General features: G+C 37.3%; 1 protein-coding gene across 1 annotated transcript in view; it reads right to left on the reverse strand.

Moving 5' to 3' along the window:
* LOC132657989 (uncharacterized) overlaps positions 1-25,658 on the reverse strand; it is an 86,105-nt gene continuing 60,447 nt past the window's right edge. Inside the window, exon 2 of the mRNA XM_060400660.1 lies at positions 1-25,658. This exon is cut by the window's right edge and continues 11,961 nt beyond it. The gene's annotated coding sequence lies outside the window, so the exon portion shown is untranslated.

Raw genomic sequence — 25,658 nt, forward strand, 5'->3', positions numbered from 1 at the left:
TTTTTATTTTATATTGGAATATAGGTGATTAACAATGTTGTGTTAGTTTCAGGTATACAGCAAAGTGATTTAGTTATGCATATACATGTTTTTATTCTTTTTCAAATTCTTTTCCTATTTAGGTTATTACAAAATATTGAGCAGAGTTCCCTGTGCTATAAATTAATTCCTTATTAAATATAGCAGTGAGTACATGTCAACATGTAATACAATGTAAGTTTAATTTTTTTAAATCAAAATTCTAATCAAAAGTCTCAAACAGGCAATCCTGAGTGGCAGGCAGCATTTGTGAAAACATTGATTCAGTAACCCATTTTCTATTTATTGGCTCAATAATCTTCAACGTCTGACTTCTGAAATTACCACAGAAGGAGAAAAAGCATGGGGGTTGCAGTTTAGCTTGTATAGGCAAATTTGGAAATAGTATTAATCACTTCGACTCATATTCTACTGGCCAGAACTCAGCCATATGGCCATGCCCAACTGTAAAGGATACTGGGAAATATGATCTGTATGTGTGTCCAGGAGGAGGAGGAAATGTCTAGTGACTAGCTAGCTAGTCTCTGCCTTAGAGCTATTGGTGATTATAAGTAAATTATTACAAAGGCAAGATTAAGAATTAGGATATATTTTGAGAAGATATCTCCACATCTATCTGTCTGGCTATCTATCTATCTATCTGTCTGTCTGTCTAATCAGTTGGGATTCAACCAGGGAAACAGAACTAGTAGGAGGACTGTATTAAGAGAAGTGACTTGTATGATGTGAAGGAAGGCTAGGCAGGTCAGAAATCCTTAGTGCAGACCATCAGGAAGGGCAGGCTGGAACTCTCAGGTTTAATTGAATGTGCAGTTTATAAGTGGAATACCTTCTTGTGGAATCCTCAGTGCTGCAATAAAGGCCTTTCAGTGATTGAATCAGGCCTACCCAGATGATGGAGGCTAGTCTTACTTAGTCAACTGGTTATGAATTTTAATCACATCTACCAAATACCTTAGTGACAGCGTATAGGTTAGTGTTAATTGAAAACTGGTTTACATAAAACAATGACCATCGCAATATTTATGTGTATGTGTATAAGTACGTATAGTTACAGTTAGTTAGTGTTAAGATGCTTGGTCATGTCTGACTTTTTGAAACCCCATGAATGTAGCCCTCCAGGCTCCTCTATTCATGGAATTCTTCAGGCAAGAATACTGGAGTGAGTGGCTATTCCCTTCTCCAGGGGATCTTCACAACCTAGGGATCAAACTTTGGTGTCTTGTATTGCAGGTGGATTCTTTACTATCTGAACCACCAAAGAAGTAAGTAGTATATAGTAAGTAAGTATGTATAGTTATAGTATCTCTCTTAATATAACTCAAAATCATTTTCACTTCTTCATCTTTGACATTTAGTATGACTGTACAGTGGCTTCCTTGGGGGCTTAGACAGTAAAGAATCTGCCTGCTATTCAGGAGAATTGGGTTCAATTTCAGGTGGCTCAGTGGTAAAGAATCTGCCTGCCAAGCAGGAGACATGAGTTTGATTTCTGGGTCAGAAAGATCCCCTGGAGAAGGAAATGGTAACCCACTCCAGAATTCTTTCCTGGGAAATCCCCTGGACAGAAGACCCTGGTGGGCTACAGTCCATGGGGTCACAAAGATTCTGACATGACTTAGCGACTAAACAGCAATGACTATGCAGAAACACGTTCATACGTACTTTATTTTGGAAGCCAAATTTTTTTCCCTCTTTGTATTAATGTATTTAATTAGGAAATAAGTAAAATGCGTCATGACACAGGTAGGATAAACTCTAGCTTTGAAATCAAACAGAGATGAATTTCAAATCGTTTCCCACTATTTACAAATAATTCTGTAACTTTGGACAATGTTACTCAATTTTTTTAGGCCAGCTTCTTTCTCTTGTAAAACAGTTCTTGGTTTGGGATAGCTGCTCAATAAATGATTTATATTATTAAGTTAGTTAGGAGAGACCCAACAGCAAGGCTAGACTCTCTCCTAGAGTGCTAATGAGACTCAGAAACCAGGAAAAATTTCTGTGATATTGTCTCCCTACCTCAGGGTAGAAGTTGCAGAATGTACCTTGCCTGAGATAGTGAGTCTCCTAGCAGAACGATGGTAGGAGAGGCAGTGTTCAGGGCGATGTCAGTGTCATGGAAAGTGGTTTCTAAGACCATAAAATTCTTGCCTCAATACTACATATTGCCTCAATAATTACATTAGCTGTTTTCAAAAAGCTCTTGAAGAACGATAGGGATGTCAGAAGTTTGTTCATTATAGTCTTTTTTAAAGACAGCAAATATTTATTGTTTTTACTAACTCCTTGACATTGTTCTAGATGAGAGTAACAGGAACTTTGAGACTTTTGTGGAGGGGTGGACTTGAAAGCAGTAGTTCACATATTGGGAGTATGGGGTTGGCAATTGGATAACTCTGTTAACAGTGTCCCTGGCCAGTGTGGGACTGCCTTCTTCTGTTATAGTAAAGGTTGATGAAACAGGTTGAGTTTCCTTTAATGTTAATTTCTCTTATTATCTTAGCATCTTATATTTTTCCTTTAAAGTTTTCTGGAACTCTAATTTTTTTACTCGATGTTTATATATGTATTTTCTTAATAGCAAAATATTAAAAAAAATCAGTCTAGCCGATACCTTCTACAAATGACGTTTGATAAAAATATCAATATTTCGGAGTCAAATTCTTAAGAAACATTTGCATATGAGCAGTAGATGGAAGTAGTCATTACTTGACTGGAGAATCATTTGAGTAGTGACAGTTTTCAAAGATGCAGCAAACTGAAGATAGCTCTTTTTACTTTCCATTGGTTGAGGATAGTTAATTATGAGATCAGGAGTCAGATTCTCAATGTTAGTTAAGTACTGAATGAAAAAGAATGTCTGTCTCAGGCAACACCTACCAGTGTTCATGCAGTCTGGGTCTATGTCTGGCAAACTCTAGTTTGGAATATTAATGATAATGTATAATTGTGTGTGATATTTTATATCATATGCTATTAAATATTTCTTTGCAAAGATCACATTGTATATAGGCAAATTTCTCATTTTCCCGCTTGTGTCACATACTGTTTAATTAACTGAATTAGTTTTCAGAAAGGCATAACTTGTCAATAAACATTTTCAAATGACAAATTTCATGTTTGGTTTAGAGACTGAATGTGTGTTAAATATCGAGAGCATAAAACTACATTTTTAGTATTAAAAATAGATGAAAAGACCACTAATCCTGTGAAGGATTTGGCTGTTTTTTGATATAATCTTGTTGCATGTTCTATGTGAAGGTTGTGTATACACTGCAGATGTGGATACTCTTTTTCCTCAATAAAGAAAAAAAGCAATAAAAATAGAGAGTTTTTATTGACAATGGTCAATTTTTATTTTGTCCACTTTTCACATTTAGAGACTTCTTGATATTCAGTATAAAGATATTGATCAGGTATATGAAATTTATAAGTAAGCCAAAGATATTTTTGTCTGTTGTGGCTATTTTATAGCAAAGAAGGCCGAGGTTTAGAGATGTTTAGTGCTGAAGTAGGTCAACTATTAAGCTTGCATTTGTGAATAAATCTCAAAATGTATCTGTATGTATATGCATTATAGGAAGATAGCTAAATGTTTTTCTTATTTTTTCCTTCCCTCCCTCCCTTCTATCTTTTTTCTTTGAACAATTGATTTTTTAAAAAGCTGATATAAATGTGTATGCCTTTAATATATTTGTGTCAGTTTCCCTTCTTTCACAGAATTATAAGTGGTATCTATTTTGTATCTTCAGTGACTATTTCACTGAATTAGTCTCTGACTGATAGTAACACTGATTTCATTTAAAGATGTCAATAATGAAATCGATATGAGTAGTGGCCTTTTGACTTGGTCTTGGAAAGTTTATCATGGATCTATGATCTAAGAAGATTTTTCACTAGAATTACCAGTTGCTTCTTTTTACTGACTGGTTTTAGTTATACTTCTCTCTGCCAGACAGCACCTCATCTTCACCATTGAGACTTGAAAAATAGTTTTTTTCATTTATTTTATAGTTTCAAAATGCCCAAATGAATTTTATTTCTCTTAGTTACAATAATGTTAAAGTTAACTTACTGGCATTCAAGTTCTAGTCTTTTTAAGGTATTTACGTGTATTTAATAAAGGAAGCAGAGCGAGTAACACTTGTAAACTCCAACACTACACTGAAGAAATAACTCAGAAACTGGTAAAGTTGTAACAGTTTGAGTAATTTGTAAGATTCCAGGAGTGGAATAGCTACAGTAAATATGCCAGTGATTAGTAGTAGTTTTTAATAATCAATGCTATTTTAAAGCGATTGTTTCCACAGTGTCACTTTTTTATTTACTGTTCAAAATTTTACTGAAGGCAAACAATTCAGTTTAAAGGGTAAAAATGAACTTATTTATAAAACAGAAGTAGAGCCACAGATGTAGAAAACAAACTTATGGTTACCAGGGTATAGAGAGGGGGATAAATTGGGAGATTGTGGCTGACATATGCATACCGCTATATATAAAATAGATAATCAACAAGGACCTTTTGTATAGCACAGGAAACTCTACTTAATACTCTGTAATAAAGGATATGAGAAAATTAAAAAAGAGTGGAGATATATATATATATATATATATATATATATATCTCCAGCTGTTTCACTTTGCTGTACACCTGAAGCTATACTATACTAATACTATATCATTGAATATCATTGAAACTAACTAGCTAATACTGTATCAAACTATGCATGCACACATGCTATGTCACTTTAGTCACGTCCCACTCTTTACGACCCTATGGACTATAGCCTGCGAGGCTTCCATGTCCTTCACCATCTCTTGGAGCCTGCTCAAACTCATGTCTATTGAGTTGGTGATACAATCCACCCATCTCATCCTCTGTCATCCCCTTCTCTTTCTGCTTTCATTCTTTCCCAGCATCAGGGTTGTTTTTTTTTTTTTTTTCCTGTGAGTCAGCTCTTTCCATCAGGTGGCCAAAGTATGGAAGCTTCAGCTTCAATGTCAGTTCTTCCAGTGAATATTCAGAGTTAATTTCCTTTAGGATTGACTGGTTTGATCTCCTTAGAGTCCAAGGGACTCTCAAGAGTGTTCTCCAGCATGACAGTTGTAAAGCATCAATTCTTTGAAGCTCAGCCATCTTATGGTCCAACTCTCACATCTGTACGTGACTACTGGAAAAACCGTAGCTTTGGCTATCCAAACCTTTGTTAGCAAAATGACAAGGTTCCTCTGCCTTTTCTAAATCCAGCCTGTGCATCTGGAATTTCTTTGTTCACACACTATTGAATCCTAGCTTGAAGACTGAGCATTACCTTGCTAGCATGTGAAATGAATGTAGTTGTCTGGTAGTTTGAACATTCTGTGACATTGCCCTTTTTGAGAATGGAATGAAAACTGTCCTTTTCATGTGGCTACTGCTGAGTTTTCCAGATTTGCTGGCACATTGAGTGCAGCACTTTCACAGCATCATCTTTTAGGATCTGAAGTAGCTCAGCTGGAATTCTACCACCTCCACTACCTTCATTCATAGTGATGCTTCCTAAGGCCCACTTGACTTTATACTCCAGGATGTCTGGCTCTAAGTTAACGAACACCATCATGGTTATCCGGGTCATTAAGACCTTTTTTTGTACAGTTCTTCTATGTATTCTTGCCACCTCTTCATCTCTTCTACTTCTGTTGGGTCCTTACCATTTCTTTCCTTTATTGTGCCCATCTTTCCCTGAAATGTTCCTGTGGTATCTCCAGTTTTCTTGAAGAGACCTCTAGTCTTTCCCATTCTATTTTTTCCTCTTTTTCTTTGCATTGTTCCCTTAAGAAGGCTTTCTTATTTCTTGTTGCTATTCCTTAGAACTCTGTATTCAGTTGGTTGTATCTTTCCTTTGCTTTTAGTTTCTCTTTTCTCAGCTATTTGTAAAGCCTTCTCAGACAATTATTTTGCCTTCTTGCATTTTACTTAAAAAGGGGCATGGCTCAATAAACACTGTTGTGATTAATGCTACTGAATAGTTTGAAACAATTAAAAATAATAAAGAGTATTTACATGTATTATCAAGCAAAGATTTCCAAAATATATTGTTTTGGGAAGAAAAGAAAGTTTTATAAAAACATATATATTATAAAATTATTTATGTAAAATATTTTAAAAAAATCACAATGATAAAACAATGTTTTATGGCTATATGTACACATATAGCAAGAAAATATATATAACCTTATGAACTAATTAAGAATTTGAGGGAGAAATTTAGAAGAAATGAAAACTTGAGCTTATCTGACATAGCTTAGATTTTTATAAGGAAACCATAATAACAAATGCCTTATGCAATTAAAACTAATTTGAAACTACTAAAGAAGAATAAACTTTATTCCATCAAATGAGTGTATTAAATGACATAATGTCGTAAACGTGTAGCACTGAGCCTGGTTGACAGGAGTACATGATAATTGCTTATAGCATGTATATGATACATATAGGATAGTACATATATATGTAATAGATAATATATATTTATCATATATATCATGATAGTATAATGATGCCAAAATGTGGCATTTGATAGTATGCAAATGATTGTTGAAAGGTATGTTACAAAAATGTTAACAATATTTCAGTCTTTGTATCCAAAAAGACAAAGTCCTTTGATGTCTAAGAATGAAAAGATACACCTCTAATGATAAAAATAAGTGTTTTTCTAAAGCAAAATTATGAAATCTTCCTTAAAAATCATCTCTACTAAAATAAAGACAAAATAAAATTTCTCTATAATCACTCTAATTATATAACATTGTTCAAGAATTCTGGCCAATCAAAGAGAAATAAATCTAATTGAAGCAATGAAACAGAAGATTATAGTTACATAACCACTGGTAAAGAGGACCACATTTTATCTATCATTTAGTGTGATTTTTTTTTTTTGAATGGAAAATAAATGGGTAGAATTACAAGTGCTGTTCTAAAAACTGGGTCTTTCCCTGACTACTCCCATCCCAATTTGTTATGTATGTAAATACTATCAGTGGAGACTTCTCTATGGAAACAAAATTTTAAAACTTTTAGAACCATTAATTAAATAATACCACAAAACTTCCATAAAAGTACAAAAGAACCTATAAACATCATACCATGGTTTAAAAAGCCCTGTATGTTCTTGTCTCAGATACATAAAAAATATAGATGTATACTAGGCAGTTAATTAGTTTCATTTTGTATTGCTTATAGTGTTTGTCAGCTTTTCAACGTTTATAACTTGTTCAGTTTTTCTCCTTCTAAATATATGCTGCTGCTACTGCTGTTAAGTCGCTTCAGTCGTGTCTGACTGTGCGACCCCATAGACAGCAGCCCAGCAGGCTCCTCTGTCCCTGGGATTCTCCAGGCAAGAATATTGGAGTGGGTTGCCATTTCCTTCTCCACTCTAAATATATACTCATTGATATACTAAATTTGGTGTCTGTAACATTAAGTTACTTTTCGTAAAGATGATCCTCCAAAGAGTATAAATATCAGAGCCCATAAAATCCAAATCCATTCCTGCTACAGAAAGAGAAACTATAGGGTTGAGGCCAGACACCTTGGACTCACCTTTATTTATATAAATATAACCTGCAAAGGAGTCAGAGTTGGGACAGATATGAGGTTAGGCATTGGGAAATGTCAAAATGTGTATGCTCTTTAGTGTTTTATACTTTAAAAGGTTGAAACAAAACACACAAGGATTTCAAGGAATGTGTGAACAGTCAGTGGGCTGAAAGTGGTATCTGAGACAAGCACACACAGTGCCACTTTTATCATCAGGAACAATTTGGGCATTTTTAGTATAGCTTTTTACCATGTCACTTTTATCATCAAGAACAATTTGGGCATTTTTAGTATGGCTTTTTAGACACCATAGAGCCCTGATTAATTTTATGGCATTCAGTATGTTCTGAGAATGCTCTTGATGTTAATTTTTATAGTGCATATAGCAAAAATATGCTGAATGCTTTCAATGTTCCAGTCCTAAAAATCACATTTTGCGTCCAGATGATCCTTATAAATTTGTTTCCCAGAAGACCATAATACAGTATTGAAAAATGCAGTTTAATATCAGATTTTTTTTGAGCATCTGCTTTGCAAGGTTCATAATTCAGTAGAATGTCATATTTCAAAGTACAGTGTATTTTTAAATAATTAGGAATGGGTAAGCCAATTTGGAACCATGACAAATTCTAGTTCTGTGAATATTAGGAATGTACTGGTAGCAAGAGCAGAAAGAGAATCTGGGATATGGTCTGCTCTGATATTGGAGGTAAGAGAAAGTAATTCCACCAGAAGGAGCCAAATGAGATATATAGTTATGCATAAATCAATACACAGCTGTGGAGCAGGCACCTCATGTTGGACTCATCAGACAGTTGGTGAAAAAAACAGTTTTGGGAAGTGGGGGAGGGGTCATGGACTAATCAAGAGCAGGTAAAATACCAGTTTATTGGATTCCATGAGACAACTAAATTGTTTTGTAGTGGCTGGATATGCTGTAAATATTTCCATTCTGCAGGAGGGAGGAAAAGCTTAAGCATAGCCTATCCAAAGCAAATGAAGAAGGAAAACAAAATAAGTGCTTTGAACGCAAAATTAAAAATGGAATGGTGAGTAATATACCATATCCTCCCAGCTCAGTAGTGTGTTTTGTTGTTCTGTTTGGAAAGTTTATAGCTATTTTGAGGCTGGACTGTTGGTTTACACGAAGAAGGAAAATGTGAGAGACACCTCACCTAGTATTGTTGATAGAGGACGTTCACGAAATACTGAACAAAGGAGTAAAACTTGAAAGATAATTGCTGCTTGAAGCAGGGTTGTGGTGGGAGTGTGACAGTTCCTCCACAGGCTGATTCAGCTTCAGCTTCAGTGTGCCCTTCCTTGTCCTTTCTTGTAGAAAGAGTGCTGGAGGGCTGCAGTCCTCTTCTTCCAGATCCCCTTTGGTATTCTTTACAGAAACTTGCAAATGAAAGAAGCTACCCTCTTGCATTGACTCAGGAGGTTTCCAATTGGTATAAGTGGTTTTCAGTGTGGATCCAGAGAACTCTTCAAAAAATTGTTTTTCTCATGACAGGTATAAACTCTTGACATTAAATATGTTTTTACATTGATGTTGGATCATTTGGAACATTGTGGTAGCAAAATAACTCTAGAGCTCTTTCACGGGCAAGCTCTTACACTCTACACATCAGCTATCTGTAGATTGCATTTTAGCAGTAAAGGTCCATCAAGTACGTTGTGCCTACAGTACTAAAGACCACCTTGCTTTTTATGTCCTGACTGCGTGCATCAAATAAGTGGTCATGGCCCTCTAATAACCAATTGCAAACACTCAACCACATGATATCTTGAAAACACAGAATTTTGAAGTCTGAAGCGTTAGTAGAGGTTATTTTATAAGTGAAGCAGATGAGGATGAGCCCAGTGATAGAGCAAGTGCTAGTCCTCAGGTATCTCGATGTTTATATTTGCTTTCCTTTTTTCTCTGCAGTTTCACTCCTTCCCACTTCCTGAAAGGCAAGGTTCTAACTGAGTTCCGCCCTGGGACTACAGTGTCCTTTCAGTTAGTAGTAATGAAGCACTTGCTAAGTTCAAGGGATGAAGCTAGGCAAAAGATCTAACTAACTGTGACAGTCAAGCTAGTTTGGTCATCAGAAGTACTTGAGAAGTTGTATAGGAATTCAAATTCTCCATCCCCTACTGAAACAAAATCTGTGTGTATGTCTCAGTACTTTATATTTTGAAAAAATATACTGTTATTGGATAGGGAGAGTTGAAAAGGACACTTCCTCATAGGCCTTGGTTCTTGGTAAGGACATAAAGAAGAATCTGAGGTCTTATCTGTGACAAAAACAAGTTTACCGAAGAAAGAACAGAAAGAACACCTCAAGGGAGAGGTGTGCCAACCCAAGAGAGGCACCGGTGCTGGAATGATGAGGTACTGGGGTTTTCAAGACAGGGCTTTTACATATTCATCTAAACAGGTTTAGACAGACAGTTTTGATTGCCAGTTGTAAATTACATAACTGGGTCTATTGTGCATGTCTTTCCCATAATTTAGTCTGTTATAATCAGATAAATGTATGTATGCTCCTTTGTCCATGGAATTTTTCAGGCAAGCATACTGGAGCAGGTTGCCATTTGCCATTTTCTTCTCCAGGGGATCTTCCTGACCCAGAGATTAAAGCCAGGTCTCCTGTATTACAGGCAGGTTCATTACCATCTGAGCCACCAGAGAAACCCATAGAATATTTATGAACTCTTAATTGGTTCCCCGGTAACTAAAATCACTTGAGGACATAGCTGTGCACCAAGGGTGCATGTGCCAGGGTTGGAGAAATCCCTGTGGTTAGTTTGTATTTACACTGCACCTAGGGCGCTTGCATAGGAATTGGAAATGCCTCTGTGGTTATTTTGTAGCATGCCCGTGAGCTCTTCTGTGCCACATAGGGGCATGTCTTGGGTGGAGATCAGCTTGAATCTTTTTAAACTAAGCCACCACTCATAGCTCTTGCCTAACTTCCAACCTAACATACAGTAATAGTAAGTAAAATATGAGCTGGGTTTTGTTGTTGTTGTTTAGTCATTAAGTCATGTCCAACTCTTGCAATCCCATGGACCGTAGCCTGCCAGGCTCCTCTGTCCCAGGCAAGAATACTGGAGTGGGTTGCTGTTTCCTTCTCTAGTGGATCTTCCCAACCCAAGGATTGAACCTGTGTCTCTTACATTGTCAGACAGGTTCTTTACCACTGGGCCACCAAGGATGCCCTACTAGGCTTGGTACTTTGCTTTAATAACATGTACGTGTAATAGAGTGTAGTCTTATTACTTGGGGGTGGGGGTAGCAGTGTGCCTTGATCTCACCCTATAGCCCTTTCTTGCTCAAGTCCTTCCCATCTCAGTCAGTGACTACTGTCATCTATGGAGGTGTTCAACCCAGAAAATGTTCAGCCAACTTTGATTCCTCCTCCTTTCTCATCTGGGCTTCCCTTGTGGCTCAGCTGGTAAAGAATCTGCCTGCAATGCGGGAGACCTGGGTTTGATACCTGGGTTGGGAAGATCTCCTGGAGAAGGGAAAGGCTACCCATTCCAGTATTCCAGCCTGGAGAATTCCATGAACTGTATAGTCCATGGGGTTGCAAAGAGTTGGACACAACTGAGCTCTCTCATCTGTCCTATTAGTATGTTCTACCCCCACTGCTTTCATTATTTCCTCCCTCCCATTTTCCACAAATGTAAATGAATTGATGAATTTCCCACGTGGACGTTTTTATTCTCCCTCCTGTGTAAAGCCTTTTGAGCCTGTTGCTGTGCTGACAAAGTGTGGCTCTGTAACTATATAATAGACATATAAAAAAATAAAATAGATGTGTAAAAAAAGGGAAAAAAGGCCCTGTGTTAATCTGCTCATTAAAACACTGCAGACTAATATCTTAAACGATAGGCATTTATTTTTCACAGTTCTGGAAGCTGGGCAGTCTGAGATCAGGGTGCCAGTATATTTGGCTTCTTCTTGGTGAGGGCACTCTTCCTGGCTTGCAGACCAGTGTCTTCCTGCTCTGTGCTCACATGGCAGAGAGAGGAAGCCATGGTGTCTCTTCTTCCTCTCATAAGGGCACTGATCTTATCATGGAAGCCTGCCCTCATGACCTCATCTAAACCTGGGTACTTCGCAAAGACCCACCTCCTCATCCCATCTCACTGGGGTTAGACTGTCGCATGTGAATTTTGCAGTGGGGACACAAACATTTAGCTCACAGCAATCCTCACAGTCAAATCGATTCTGGAAATATTGAGTTAATTAGATAAGGATTCTAAATGTTGCTGTTTTTATAGCAAGATTTTCACTCCTATATACATTGTATAACTTTAGTGTGTGTGTGTGTCCAGTTGTGTCCAGCTGTTTGAGACCCCATGGACTGTACAGCCCACCAGACTCCTCTGTCCATGGGATTTTCTGGGCAAGAATACTGGAGCAAGTTGCTTTTCCGACTCCTGGGAATCTTCCTGACTCAGGGGTAGAACCCATGTCTGTTGAGTCTCCTGCATTAGCAGGCAGATTCTTTACTACTGCGCAACCTGGGAAGCCCATCCCTTAAGTAGAATGGGACGTATTGTAGACACTATTTTCCAGAGGTGTTCAGCCATAGTACTCCTTTCTGTACAGAGTATCCTGAGGAACTGGTGTCTAGAAAATGCACTATGATGGGCTGCCTTTTGGCTATGGGCATCTCTAGGTGTCTTTGGGGAAGAAAAAAAAAACTGTGTCTATTTTGAAATTGCCAGGCCATTGCTTCCTATCTTTCCTCCTAGTTATTTTCATTACTGAATGGGATAGAAAAGCCTTCCAGGTTAATTTCTATTGCTCTCTAATTCTTCAAAGTTAATTATACAAGTGAGAAATGGTTTTGCAAAATCTGGAAGAGGAAGTTTTAAGGTATAGGCATAGAGGAGATATAAGTAAATTGCCCTTGAAGTGAAGTGAAAGTGAAGTCGCTCGGTTGTGTCTGACTCTTTGTGATCCCATGGACTGTAGCCTACCAGGCTCCTCCATCCCTGGGATTCTCCAGGCAAGAGCACTGGAGTGGGTTGCTGTTTCCTTCTCCAGGAGATCTTCCCAACCAGGGATCAAATCTGGGTCTCCCGAGTTGCAGGCAGATGCTTTACCATCTGAGCCACCGGTGGAGGGGGCGGGTAGGAGCTCAAATTGCCCTTAGGAAGAGTATAAAAGAGACTAATTGAATCTGACTGAATTACTACAGTGGCCTTTCTCTTTAGTCCATTGCTGTTATTGTTGTTCAGTTGCCCAGTCATGTCTGACTCTGCGACCCCATGGATTGCAGCACACCAGGCCTCCCTGTCTCTTACCTCTCCCTAAATTTGCTCAAGTTCATGTTCACCAAATTGGTGATGCCATCCAGCCCTCTCACCCTCTGATACTCTCTTCTCCTTCTGCCCTCAATCTTTCCCAGCATCAGGAACTTTTCCAATGAGACAGCTGTTCACATCAGATGACAAAAATACTGGAGCTCATTATTAGGTTAGTATATGTACAGTGACCATTAGTCAAATGGGCCATTTCCTAGATTACTGTATCTCTCGGGACTAGGAAATAAAAGATACTTCCTATATGTTTTCTCCTGCCTTGTCTCTTGCTCTTGGGAATCTGAAACTTTTAAAACTTAGTGACCCCAAAATGCTATGAATATTTTGTCAACTATCAACTGTCTTAAATGTGTATGGTTTCAGTTCCCTATAGTAGCCAATATAGCCAAATAGATCCTAACTGTCATAACATTGAAAAACTCCATGGGGGAAGAAAAAAGATGACAAATTTGATCCTCTGTAGACAAAAAAAAAAAAAAAAAGAAAAAGCAGAAAACTAAACCAAGTTCTTTAATTTTCTCTCAAGCTTGCTAATTTGATATCATGAAGATACTACTTTGTAGTTTCTACTCATTAATGAGTCAAGCAAATAAAGTTACTTTTACACACTGAAATATTATTTAAACATCTTTTTTTCTCTTTTATAGAATTTTCCACTATTTTTGTTGAAGTATAGTTTATTCAGAATGTTATGCCAGTCTCTGCTGTACAGCAAAGTGACTCACTTACACACATGTAGGCATTCTTTTTAAAATACTTTCCCCATTATTTCCTGGTTTATTACAGGAAATGAAAAGAGTTCCAGGTGTTATACACTAGGACCCTGTTGCTTACCCATGCTATGTATAATACTTTAATCTGCTACTCCGAAACTTCTACTCCTCTCTTCCCGTTTGAACTCAGTCTATTGAGTGTGTCTTTTTTTGTTTTGTAAAATGTTTAGCAGGTACATTCATTTGTTCCATGTTTTAGCTTCTGTATGTAAGTGATTTAGTATTTGTCTTTCTCTTTCTGACTTACTTCACTTAATATGATAATATCTAGTAGCATGTTGCTGCAAATGGCATTATTTTGCTTTTTGATGGCTGAGTAGTATTCCATTGCATATATGGACCACATCTTCTTTACCCACCATCTGTTGATAGACATTTAGGTTGTTTCCATGTTGTGGTTATTATGAATAGTGTGCAAATATCACTTTTTGAATTTTAGTTTTGTCCAAGTATATGCCTAGGAGTGGAATTACTGGGTCATATGGTAACTCTAGTTTTAGCTTTTTGAGGAACATCCACAGTATTTTCCATAGTTGCCGTACCAACTTACATTCCCACCAACAGCGTAAGATGGATCTGTTTTCTCTACAACATCTCCAGTATTTGTTATTTGTAGACTTTTAATGATGGCCATTCTGAACAGTGTGAATTGGTACCTCACTGTAGTTTTGATTTGCATTTCTTTATTAATCAGAGATGTTGAGCATCTTTTCATTTGCCTACTAACCATCTGTTTGTCTTCTTTGGAGAAATGTTTATTAAGGTCTTCTGTTCATATTTTAGTACAGTCATTTGATTTTTGTTGTTGAGTTGTATGAGCTGTTTGTATATTTTGGAGATTAAGCCTTTCTTACATCATTTTATTATTTTCTCCCATTCTGTAGGTTGTCTTTTTGTTTATTTGTTTATTTTTAAACTTTGCTGTACAAAGCTTGTAGATTTGATTAGGTCCCATTTGTTTATTTGTTACTTTATTTAAATAAGCCCACATCAAACTTTTAAGTTAAATGTACCTTTATTTTAGTAAATCTTCATTGTCTCCTAGGTAAAAATATGTATTTTTCATAAAACAATTAAAAGTTTTTTGCATTTTGTTAGGTCATAATAATGGAAAATTGATTTTTAAAATAGTAATGTATAAAGCATAATAATAAAAATAATTTTAATAGTAATAGTGTAACATTGATTTTTCCATTAACTTACCATATAATAGTGTTATCAAAATGTCAGTGCTCAATATTTGAATATTTTAAAAATCTACAGGCCTTTGTTTTACCAGATGGTCCTTGAAACTTTTGGTTATTTTATAGCCAGGAGGGAAAAAAGATGTAGGCCAGGATGTTAAAAATTTGCATGTCATGTCAAAATAGATTATCTTTCAAAGGACTGTAGAACACATAACCATTAGCATATTTTGTTTCTACTTATGGTGACAATGTTTTCTAGTGCTAAGATAAATGAGATATGAAGAACAATCAATCTAACTCGAGAATTTAGACAATCTCCACTTATTTTTGGATTGTTTCTTGCTTGAATCTTGTCTGTGTTTAAAGACTGTACAAATGATTTGAAAACATTGCATAAATCAATTTTTAGTTATATTTGTTTCATGCCTAATAATACGCTCAATATATGTTTTCATTCAGCCTTGAGGCACTTTTTAGATGAAGTATCTCTAAGTTTCAAGAGATGGGTTCAAATGTCAATCTAAGAAAAGTACAAAAATAAACTGTTTCCTGTTTCTCCATATTTGTAGATGCTCTTTATTCATTATATTCATTACACAAGTTTTGTGGGTTTTGTTGCATATAAAAATTTCTGAATCCCATTTTAAGTAAATGATAGATTGCTGCCAGGGAGGCAGATTTAGGTATATTAAATCCCTATGTTTTATTTATATTATAGGAGTTCCTAGTTAGATCTGAAAAAATTTAACTAGATAAATGGAAGAAATTACTTTCATGGCAAAGAAACAATGATTAAACATGATATAAAAATCAAGATTATTTCATATGCTTGATTTATTATAAAATGTGTGCAAAAAATTGCATAAAGTCAAAAAGATTGTTTGAACTAAGTCTTACTGCTTTTATTGTGAGTACACTCTCTCTATATAGCACTCTTTGTGTCAGGTTGGTTTTTGTATTTTTCTTTTTTGGTGTATTTTGAATGATGAATAATTTCCTCTTGTTCCTTGAAATGAAAGTCAGAGTAATAATAATGCATGTATTTTATTGCCACCTTCTAAACTTCTTTTCACACTGTTCATACTGTCCATGGGGTTCTCAAGGCAAGAATACTGAAGTGGTTTGCCATTGCCTTCTCCAGTGGACCATGTTGGTCAGAGCTTTCCATATGACCCATCAATCTTGGGTGGCTGTACACGGCATGGCTCATAGTTTGATTGAGTTAGATAAGGCCATGGTTAATATGATCAGTTTGATGAGTTTCAACAGTATGAAAAGGCAAAAAGATATGACACTGAAAATGAACTCCTTAGGTTGATAGGTACTCAGTATGCTACTGGAGAAGAGTGGAGAAATAACTCCAGAAAGAATGATGAGACATACCCAAAGCAAAAACAAAGCCCAGTTGTAGATACGACTGGTGATGGAAGCAAAATATGATACTATAAAGAACAATATTGCATGGGAACATGGAATGTTAGGTCCTTGAATCAAGGTAAATTGGAAGTGGTCAAACAGGAGACAGCAAGAATGAACATCACATTTTAGGCATTAGTGAACTAAAGTGGACTGGAATGGGTGAATTTAATTCAGATGACCATTATATCTACTACTGTGGGCAAGAATTCCTTAGAAGAAATGGAGTAGCCCTTTTAGTCAACAGAAGTGTGCAAAATGCAGTACTTGGATGCAATCTCAAAAATGACAGAATGATCTCTGTTCATTTTCAAGGCAAACCATTCAATATCACAGTAATCCAAGTCTATTCCCCGACCAGTAATGCTGAATAAATTGAAGTTGAATGGTTCTTTGAGGGCCTACAAGACCTTTTAGAACTAACACCCAAAAAAGATGTCCTTTTTATCATAGGGGACTGGAATGCAAAAGTAGGAAGTCAAGAGATACCTGGATTAACAGAAAAATTTGGCCTTGGTGTACAAAATAAAGCAGGGCAAAGGCTAACAGAGTTTTGCCAAGAGAATATACTGGTCATAGCAAACACCCTCTTTCAACAACACAAGAGAAGATGTTACATGTGGACATCACCAGATGGCCAATACCAAAATCAGATGGAATATATTCTTTGCAGCCAAAGATGGAGAAGCCTTATACATCAGCAAAAACAAAACCAGGAGCTGACTGGCTCAGATCATGAACTCCTTATTGCCAAATTCAGACTTAAATTGAAGAAAGTACGGAAAACCACTAGACCATTCAGGTATGACCTAAATCAAATCCCTTACAATTATACAGTGAAGTGACAAATAGATTCAAGGGATTAGATCTGATAGACAGAGTGCCTGAAGAATTATGGACAGATATTCATGACACTGTATAAGAGGCAGTGATCAAGACATCTCCCCCCAAAAAAATTCAAAAAGGCAAAATGGTTGTCTGAGGAGGCTTTACAAATAGCTGAGAAAAGAAGGCAAGTGAAAGGCAAAGGAGAAGAAAAGATTTACCCATCTGAATGCAGAGTTCCAAAGAATAGCAAGGAGAGATAAGAAATCCTTCCTCATTGATCAGTGCAAATAAATGGAGGAAAACAATAGAATGGGAAAGACTAGAGATCTTTTCAAGAAAATTTGCATTTCATGCAAAAATGGGCACAATAAAGGATAGAAATGGTATAGACCTAACAGAAGCAGAAGATATGAAAAAGAGGTGGCAAGAATACACAGAAGAACTGACAAAAAAGATCTTCATGATGCAAATAACCACGATGGTGTGATCAGCAGACTAGAGCCAGACATCCCGAATGCGAAGTCAAGTGGGCCTTAGGACGCGTCACTATGAACAAAGGAAGGGGAGGTGCTGGAATTCCAGTTGAGCTATTTCAAACCCTAAAAGATGATGCTGTGAAGGTGCTACACTCAACATGCCAACAAATTTTGAAAACCCAGTAGTCATGTATGGATGTGACAATTGGACTATAAAGAAAGCTGAGCATGGAAGAATTGATGCTTTTGAAGACATCAAAAAGCATGTTGGAGATGACTCTTGAGAGTCCCTTGGACTGCAATGAGATCAAAGTGGTCAATCCTAAAGGAAATCAGTCCTGAATATACATTGGAAGGACTGATGTGAAAACTGAAACTCCAATATTTTGGCCACCTGAAGTTAAGAACTGAGTCATTGGAAAAGACCCTGTTGCTGGGTAAGATTGAAGGCAGAAGGAGAAAGGGACGACAGAGAATGAGATGGTTGGATGTCATCACTGACTCGATGGACATGAGTTTGAGGAAGCTCATGGAGTTGGAGATGGACAGGGAAGCCTGGTGTGCTGCTGTCCATGGAGTTGCAAAGAGTTGGACACGACTGAGTGACATAAGTGAACTGAAACTTTGTTTAAATTTTTTTCAAAGCAGACAAATTATTGCTTGAGACAAGTTGCTGATTGTATCATAAGTCCTTTAAAAAGTTCTTTTCTTTCTTTTTTTTTTTTGCTTTCTTAAAATATTTTATTTTATTTTTTTTTAATTTTTATTTTTACTTTATTTTACTTTACAATACTGTATTGGTTTTGCCATACATTGACATGAATCCACCACAGGTGTACATGAGTTCCCAAACATGAACCCCCCTCCCACCTCCCACCCCATATCATCTCTCTGGATCATCCCCGTGCACCAGCCCCAAGCATCCTGTATCCTGCATCAAACATAGACTGGCAATCCGTTTCTTACCTGATAGCATACATGTTTCAATGCCATTCTCCCAAATCATCCCATCCTCTCCCTCAGAGTCCAAAAGTCCGCTCTACACATCTATGTCTCTTTTGCTGTCTCGTATAGAAGGTCACCATTACCATCTTTCTAAATTCCATGTATATGTGTTAGTATACTGTATTGGTGTTTTTCTTTCTGGCTTACTTCACTCTGTATAATTGGCTCCAGTTTTATCCATCTCATTAGAACTGATTCAAATGTATTCTTTTTAATGGCTGAGTAATATTCCATTGTGTATATGTACCATAGCTTTCTTATCCATTCCTCTGCTGATGGACATCTAGGTTGTTTCCATGTCCTGGCTATTATAAACAGTGCTGCGATGAACATTGGGGTACATGTGTCTCTTTCTATTTTGGTTTCCTCAGTGTGTATGCCCAGCAGTGGGATTGCTGGGTCATAAGGCAGTTCTATTTGCAATTGTTTAAGGAATCTCCACACTGTTCTCCATAGTGGCTGTACTAGTTTGCATTCCCTCTTGCAACACTCAGTGCAAGAGAGTTGCCTTTTCTCCAGCATTTATTGCTTACAGACTTTTGGATCACAGCCATTCTCACTGGTGTGAAGTGATACCTCATAGTGGTCTTGATTTGCATTTCCCTAATAATGAGTGATGTTGAGCATCTTTTCATGTGTTTGTTAGCCATCTGTGTGTCTTCTTTGGAGAAATGTCTATTTAGTTCTTTGGCCCATTTTTTGATTGGGTGGTTTATTTTTCTGGAATTGAGCTGCATAAATTGCTTGTATATTTTTGAGATTAGTTGTTTGTCAGTTGCTTCATTTGGTATTATTTTCTCCCATTCAGAAGGCTGTCTTTTCACCTTGCTTATAGTTTCCTTTGTTGTGCAGAAGCTTTTAATTTTAATTAGATCCCATTTGTTTATTTTTGCTTTTATTTCCAGTATTCTGGGAGGTGGATCATAGAGGATCCTGCTGTGATTTATGTCAGAGAGTGTTTTGCCTATGTTTTCCTCTAGGAGTTTTATAGTTTCTGGTCTTGCGTTTAGATCTTTAATCCATTTTGAGTTTATTTTTGTGGTGTGGTGTTAGAGAGTGATCTAGTTTCATTCTTTTACAAGTGGTTGACCAGTTTTCCCAGCACCACTTGTTAAAGAGATTGTCTTTACTCCATTGTATATTCTTGCCTCCTTTGTCAAAGATAAGGTGTCCATATTCTTTTTTTTTTTTTTTTAGGATTTAACATTCTTTTATTTATAGACACGTTCACAAAGGAGTTTTCAGTACCCTTAACGCAAGCTCATGTGCTCCCCCAAGCCGAAGAATACATGTATTGCTTTCTAGAATGCATAATATTAACTTGGTGAAAATGTAATTCCCTTTTTGAATCCTAAATTCTGTATCATTATGTTAAGGGGGTGTAATTTCCTCCGTCTGTCTTGTCACAACAAAAATTTGAAGCGACAGACGTTAAATGCCTCTGCGTGTCACAGTTCTCTCACAGTGTTACAGCTCTGTGTTACAGCTCAGTTTTATTTAGAAAATAAAGGAAGATACATCCTTGAGCCATGAGGGCATGCCAACCCAAAAGACATGAAGAGAAGAGAGAGAGCCAGAGCACGAGTTGGGGATGAGGCCCCGGCCCTTTGGCTCCTCTTTTTATATGCTTTTTCCTCCCCCTGGGCCTGCCCTGTGTAAACTGGGCTAGCCAGGAGTGCTGTTTGTTCTACCTGAGGTCCTCATTCCGGTTCTCGGACCTTCCTTTGTTCTATTTTCGCAGGCTTTTCCCTTCCTTGTCTTTTAGCCACCGCCATTCTGGACTCCTGTTTCCTATTCTAACGCCTAACAATTATAACTGAAGAGACTTAGCAGCAGCAGCAGCAACAATTATAACTAGGCTCAAACACATCTCTATTAGTCAAATAGTAACCAATATACTGGTTTCAAATAGGAAAAGGAGTACATCAAGGCTGTACATTGTCACCCTGCTTATATAACTTATATGCAGAGTACATCATGAGAAACGCTGGACTGGAAGAAACACAAGCTGGAATCAAGATTGCCAGGAGAAATATCAATAACCTCAGATACGCAGATGACACCACCCTTATGGCAGAAAGTGAAGAGGAACTAAAAAGCCTCTTGATGAAAGTGAAAGAGGAGAGCAAAAATGTTGGCTTAAAGCTCAACATTCAGAAAATGAAAATCATGGCATCTGGTTGCATCACTTCATGGGAAATATATGGGGAAACAGTGGAAACAGTGTCAGACTTTATTTTTTTGGGCTACAAAATCACTGCAGATGGTGACTGCAGCCATGAAATTAAAAGACGCTTACTCCTTGGAAGAAAAGTTATGACCAACTTAGATAGTATATTCAAAAGCAGAGACATTACTTTGCTAACTAAGGTCTGTCTAGTCAAGGCTATGGTTTTTCCTGTGGTCATGTATGAATGTGAGAGTTGGACTATGAAGAAGGCTGAGCGCCAAAGAATAGATGCTTTTGAACTGTGGTGTTGGAGAAGACTCTTGAGAGTCCCTTGGACTGCAAGGAGATCCAACCAGTCCATTCTGAAGAAGATCAACCCTGGGATTTCTTTGGAGGGAATGATGCTAAAGCTGAAGCTCCAGTACTTTGGCCACCTCATGTGAAGAGTTGACTCATTGGAAAAGATTCTGATGCTGGGAGGGATTGGGGGCAGGAGGAGAAGGGGACGACCGAGGATGAGATGGCTGGATGGCATCACTGACTCGATAGACATGAGTCTGAATGAACTCTGGGAGATGGTGATGGACAGGGAGGCCTGGTGTGCTGCAGTTAATGGGGTTGCAAAGAGTTAGACACGACTGAACGACTGAACTGAACTGAACCAATATAATCAACACATTTTTTTCAATGAGAAAAAAGTTTGTTTATTCCTGCAGCATAAAAATCCATGCTTCAGATTCAGTGAACTCTTGGAAGGCATATTCTGCCTCCAGCAACTGTGGAAGTGTTTGCCCTGCAAAAAGTTGTTGAGATGCTTGAAGAAGTGGTAGTGTTTGGCGAGATGTCAGGTGAATATGACTCATGAGGCAAAGCTTCATAGTCCAATTAATTCAAATTTTGAAGCACTGTTTGTGTGATGTGCGGTCCAGCATTGTCATGGAAAATTAGGCTCATTCTGTTGACCAATGTTGGCTGCAGGCTTTGCGGTTTTTGGTCCATCTCATCAATTTTCTCAGTATACTTCTCAGATGTAATGGCTTCTCCTGGATTCAGAAAGCTGTAGTGGATAGATGGGCAGCAGACCACCAAACAGTGACCATAACCATTTTTTGGGTGCAAGTTTGGCCTTGGGAAGTGCTTTGGAGCTTCTTTTTGGTCCACCCACTGAGGTGGTCCTTGCTGTTTGTCATATAAAATCTCCTTTTTGTCTCATGTCACATTCAGATTGAGAAATGGCTTGTTTTGTTGTGTAGAATAAAAGAAGATGACACTTCAAACCGATGATTGTTTTTTGATTTGCAGTCAGCTCATGAGGCACACATTTGTCAAGCTTTTTCAGCTTTCTAGTTTGCTTCAAATGCTGAATGACCATAGAATGGTCAACCTTGGGTTCTTCAGCAGCTTCTCTTGTAAGAGGATCAGCTTTGATGATCCTATCAATTGGCCACTGTCAACTTATAATGGCCAGCCACTACGCTCATCTTCAAGGCTCATCTCCTTTGCACAACTTCTTGAACAACTACTGCACTGTATGTTCATTAGCAGTTCCTGGGCCAAATGCGTTGGTGATGTTGTGAGTTGTCTCTGCTGCTTACGACCCATTTTGAACTTAAATAAGAAAATCCCTCAAAGTTGCTTTTTATCTAACATCACTTCCCTAATCTAAACTAAATTTAAAATAAACAGCGAGTAATAAGTCATTAGCAAAAAAACATAAAGTGAGAAATGCACATTAAAATGATGTATAACATGACCACACTTATTTAAGAATGTATTCCAATAGCAAACAGCAAAGTTCAGTGATGTGAAACTATAGTTGCTTTAATATCACTCTATAGCTAAAGCATTTTGTCTTTACAGCTGAAGTTTTAATTAAATTCAGCAAATTAAAAAAAAATCACTTCACCTGCAGAATCTCTTATGCCTGTTGCATAATTGGCACTCAACTGACAGTATTTGGGAATGAGAGAACAGATGGAAATATTTTGTAAGCTGAAACAAGTTATATATAAAGGTATGTAACTGGGTATTCAAACAAGTAAAGACAGAAAAGAAGGCTTCCAGGTAGAACTAAATGCAGATGAGCAGGAAAATGAGAACACCCAGGAAGTGCTTGGGCACAGTAGATGGTTCCGTGTCCTTGGAACTTCGTGCTCTATGTGTAGGGTAGAATGAGAACGTAAGTGAACTGACCTCTCACTTTAGAGAGATTTTAACCTAGACTGCATTTTACTTAAATGCTTGGGTAATGGACACATCTTGGAAGTGTTTTGAGTGCAGAGATGACTTGGTGTTAGGAAGTAATTGGGTAGTAGTTTGCTAAGTGACATGTCAGCCTGCAGAAAGAGGTTGCTGGAAGCGGTACAGCTAAGAGGAAGAACAGGCCATTTGGTGATAGTTAGGACAGAGGATGAGATGGCTGGATGGCATCACTGACTCAATGGACGTGAGTTTGAGTGAACTCCTGGAGTTGGTGATGGACAGGGAGGCCTGGAGTGCTGCGATTCATGGGGTCGCAGAGTCGAACATAACTGAGTGACTGAACTGAACGGAATTGAGGGCTGTGTTTCTCAGATTATTGTTATTTTCATTTTCTGGATTCTCGTAGTCTTGCCTTCCAATGTTTACTGGCAACTCTAGAACACTTTTCCTCTTAGCATATCTTAGCTAATTGTCTCTTAAATCAGTAGCATAGCTTTACTTTCTTCCTTAGGTATGATATTTAGCTATATGAGCTTTTCAAAATACTGCATTAGTTTAGATCATATATGTACATGTATAGGTATGTATAGCATTGGCTGATATTGCTGTTCATCCTAGTTATCATTACAAATTTCAAATATATGTAGGTCATAGATGGCAAAGATAAAATCATGCATAATTGTGCTTAAGATAAATTATCCTCTATCATATTTAGGTTGAACAAAGATTTTTAGAACATGAACTATTCTCTAAGTACTTTCTTTTACTAGTGATAATTAACTTTTGTAGTGCATAATAAGGTGACATTGTGCTAACATACTACATATATTATCCTGTGTAACAATTGGGCTTCCCTGGTGGCTAAGACAGTAACAAATCTGCCTGCAATGCAGGAGACCCAGGTTCGATCCCTAGGTTGGGAAGATCCCCTGGAGAAGGGAATGACAACCCACTGCATTATTGTTGCCTGGAGAATTCCATGGTCAGAGAAGCCTGGTTGGCTACAGTCCATGGGGTCGCAAAGGGTCGAACATGACTGAGTGACTACACTTTCACTTTCATGTAATAATTACAGTCCTATAATTTGTATATTTTCTTACCCATTTCTTAGAATACATTGAGGTTTAGAGACATTAAATATTTTTCATATGTCAGGCAGCTAATAAACAATAGAGGAAGTACCCAAGCTAGTCTGGTTTCAAGTAATGCTATTTTAAAAAAATCAATTAATATAACTGAATCCTTACAGATATAGCTTTTTGCAGTCTGTATTATCTCCATTTATTTTTAGATTAGTGAACAGACTCATTTATCCAGATAGAAAATGGCTAAGCTGAGCTTTAACTTAAGATTTCCTGCTCCAAATTTCATGACCTGCATGCTGCATTAATTTTCTTATCAAGTTTAGGATTAAGAAGCAAAGTAAAATACCAATAATTTGGGGCCATAAGCTCCCTGTTAATTGCTGACTTCTTTAAAATATTGCCAGTTTTTGTTTTGTTTTAATCATTCATACCCTCAGCTTTGTTAATACTAATCATGGTCTTGGATTGAGTGTTTTCTGGTATGAATTTTATCTGCAAATCTGTATTTTTAGTAAGTTTTATTTCTATTCCTATCTAGCATTGGAATCTTAAAACTCCCTATTCTTCCCCAGGGCTTTATTTTCTGTTGCTTCTAGTCATCCACAAGAAATGGTATGTATGACCGTAGGCATCTTCATGGTAGCTTTTCCTGACGCTTTCTTCTGTCTATTCTGTACAGCTGCCTAATGAGTCGTTTCAATGTCCACTCCATATTTCCCAGCTGTGTTTCATTTAGTTACCCAATGTAGTACAGATGCATGAAGAAACACTTAGAAGGTTTGTGTTCAAGAATGCTTAGATTAGTGGGTGGCTTGGAAGAAAGGAGAGGAGGATGACAGGAAGAAATTAATGGGTTCCCCACAGAAAGGTGATTTTTTAAAATGCACAATAAAGAATTTCTTATAACTCAAATCACCCTACAATGCACATAATACAGTTTGAGCATACAGTTATCTTAACTTTTGAAACAACTCAATTTATTAAAGTGAAAGTGCTTGCTAGCATTCGTTTCAGCTTGCACAGAAGAGGTAAATGATTGGTTTAAAAATGTTTCATAATACAGAGTTAATTAATGGGTCTTAGGGGCTTAAAATTGTTAGGAATGATTTTTTTTTAATCTATAGTACAGGCTTTAAAGCACCACCTGCAAAATGAACAAGTGTTCTGTTGCTTGAAATATACTGATAGGAGCTAAAGTGAAGCTCATAAATTTTTTTGTTCTGTTTCTCTTCTTAACAAACACAGCTTAGGGTTATATAGTGCATTTCTGGGGTGGTCTTGGTCATTGTGCTGTCAGAAAGTGGTTTGCTATGTTGTGCCAGAAATATAGATGTGATATATTAAATTAGTGGGAAAAGATTCTTCAATGTTCCAGCATTATTCTCCTTGCTTTTAGGTACAGATCACGTAGTAAACATTTGTTGAATTAATACCGATTAGAGCATTTATTGGAGAAGGCAATGGCACTCCACTCCAGTACTCTTGCCTGGAAAATCCCATGGGTGGAGGAGCCTGGTAGGCTGCAGTCCATGGGGTCGCTAAGAGTCGGACACGACTGAGCGACTTCACT

Source organism: Ovis aries, chromosome 17 (assembly GCF_016772045.2).
Source record: "Ovis aries strain OAR_USU_Benz2616 breed Rambouillet chromosome 17, ARS-UI_Ramb_v3.0, whole genome shotgun sequence".
Taxonomy (NCBI): Eukaryota; Metazoa; Chordata; class Mammalia; order Artiodactyla; family Bovidae; genus Ovis; species Ovis aries.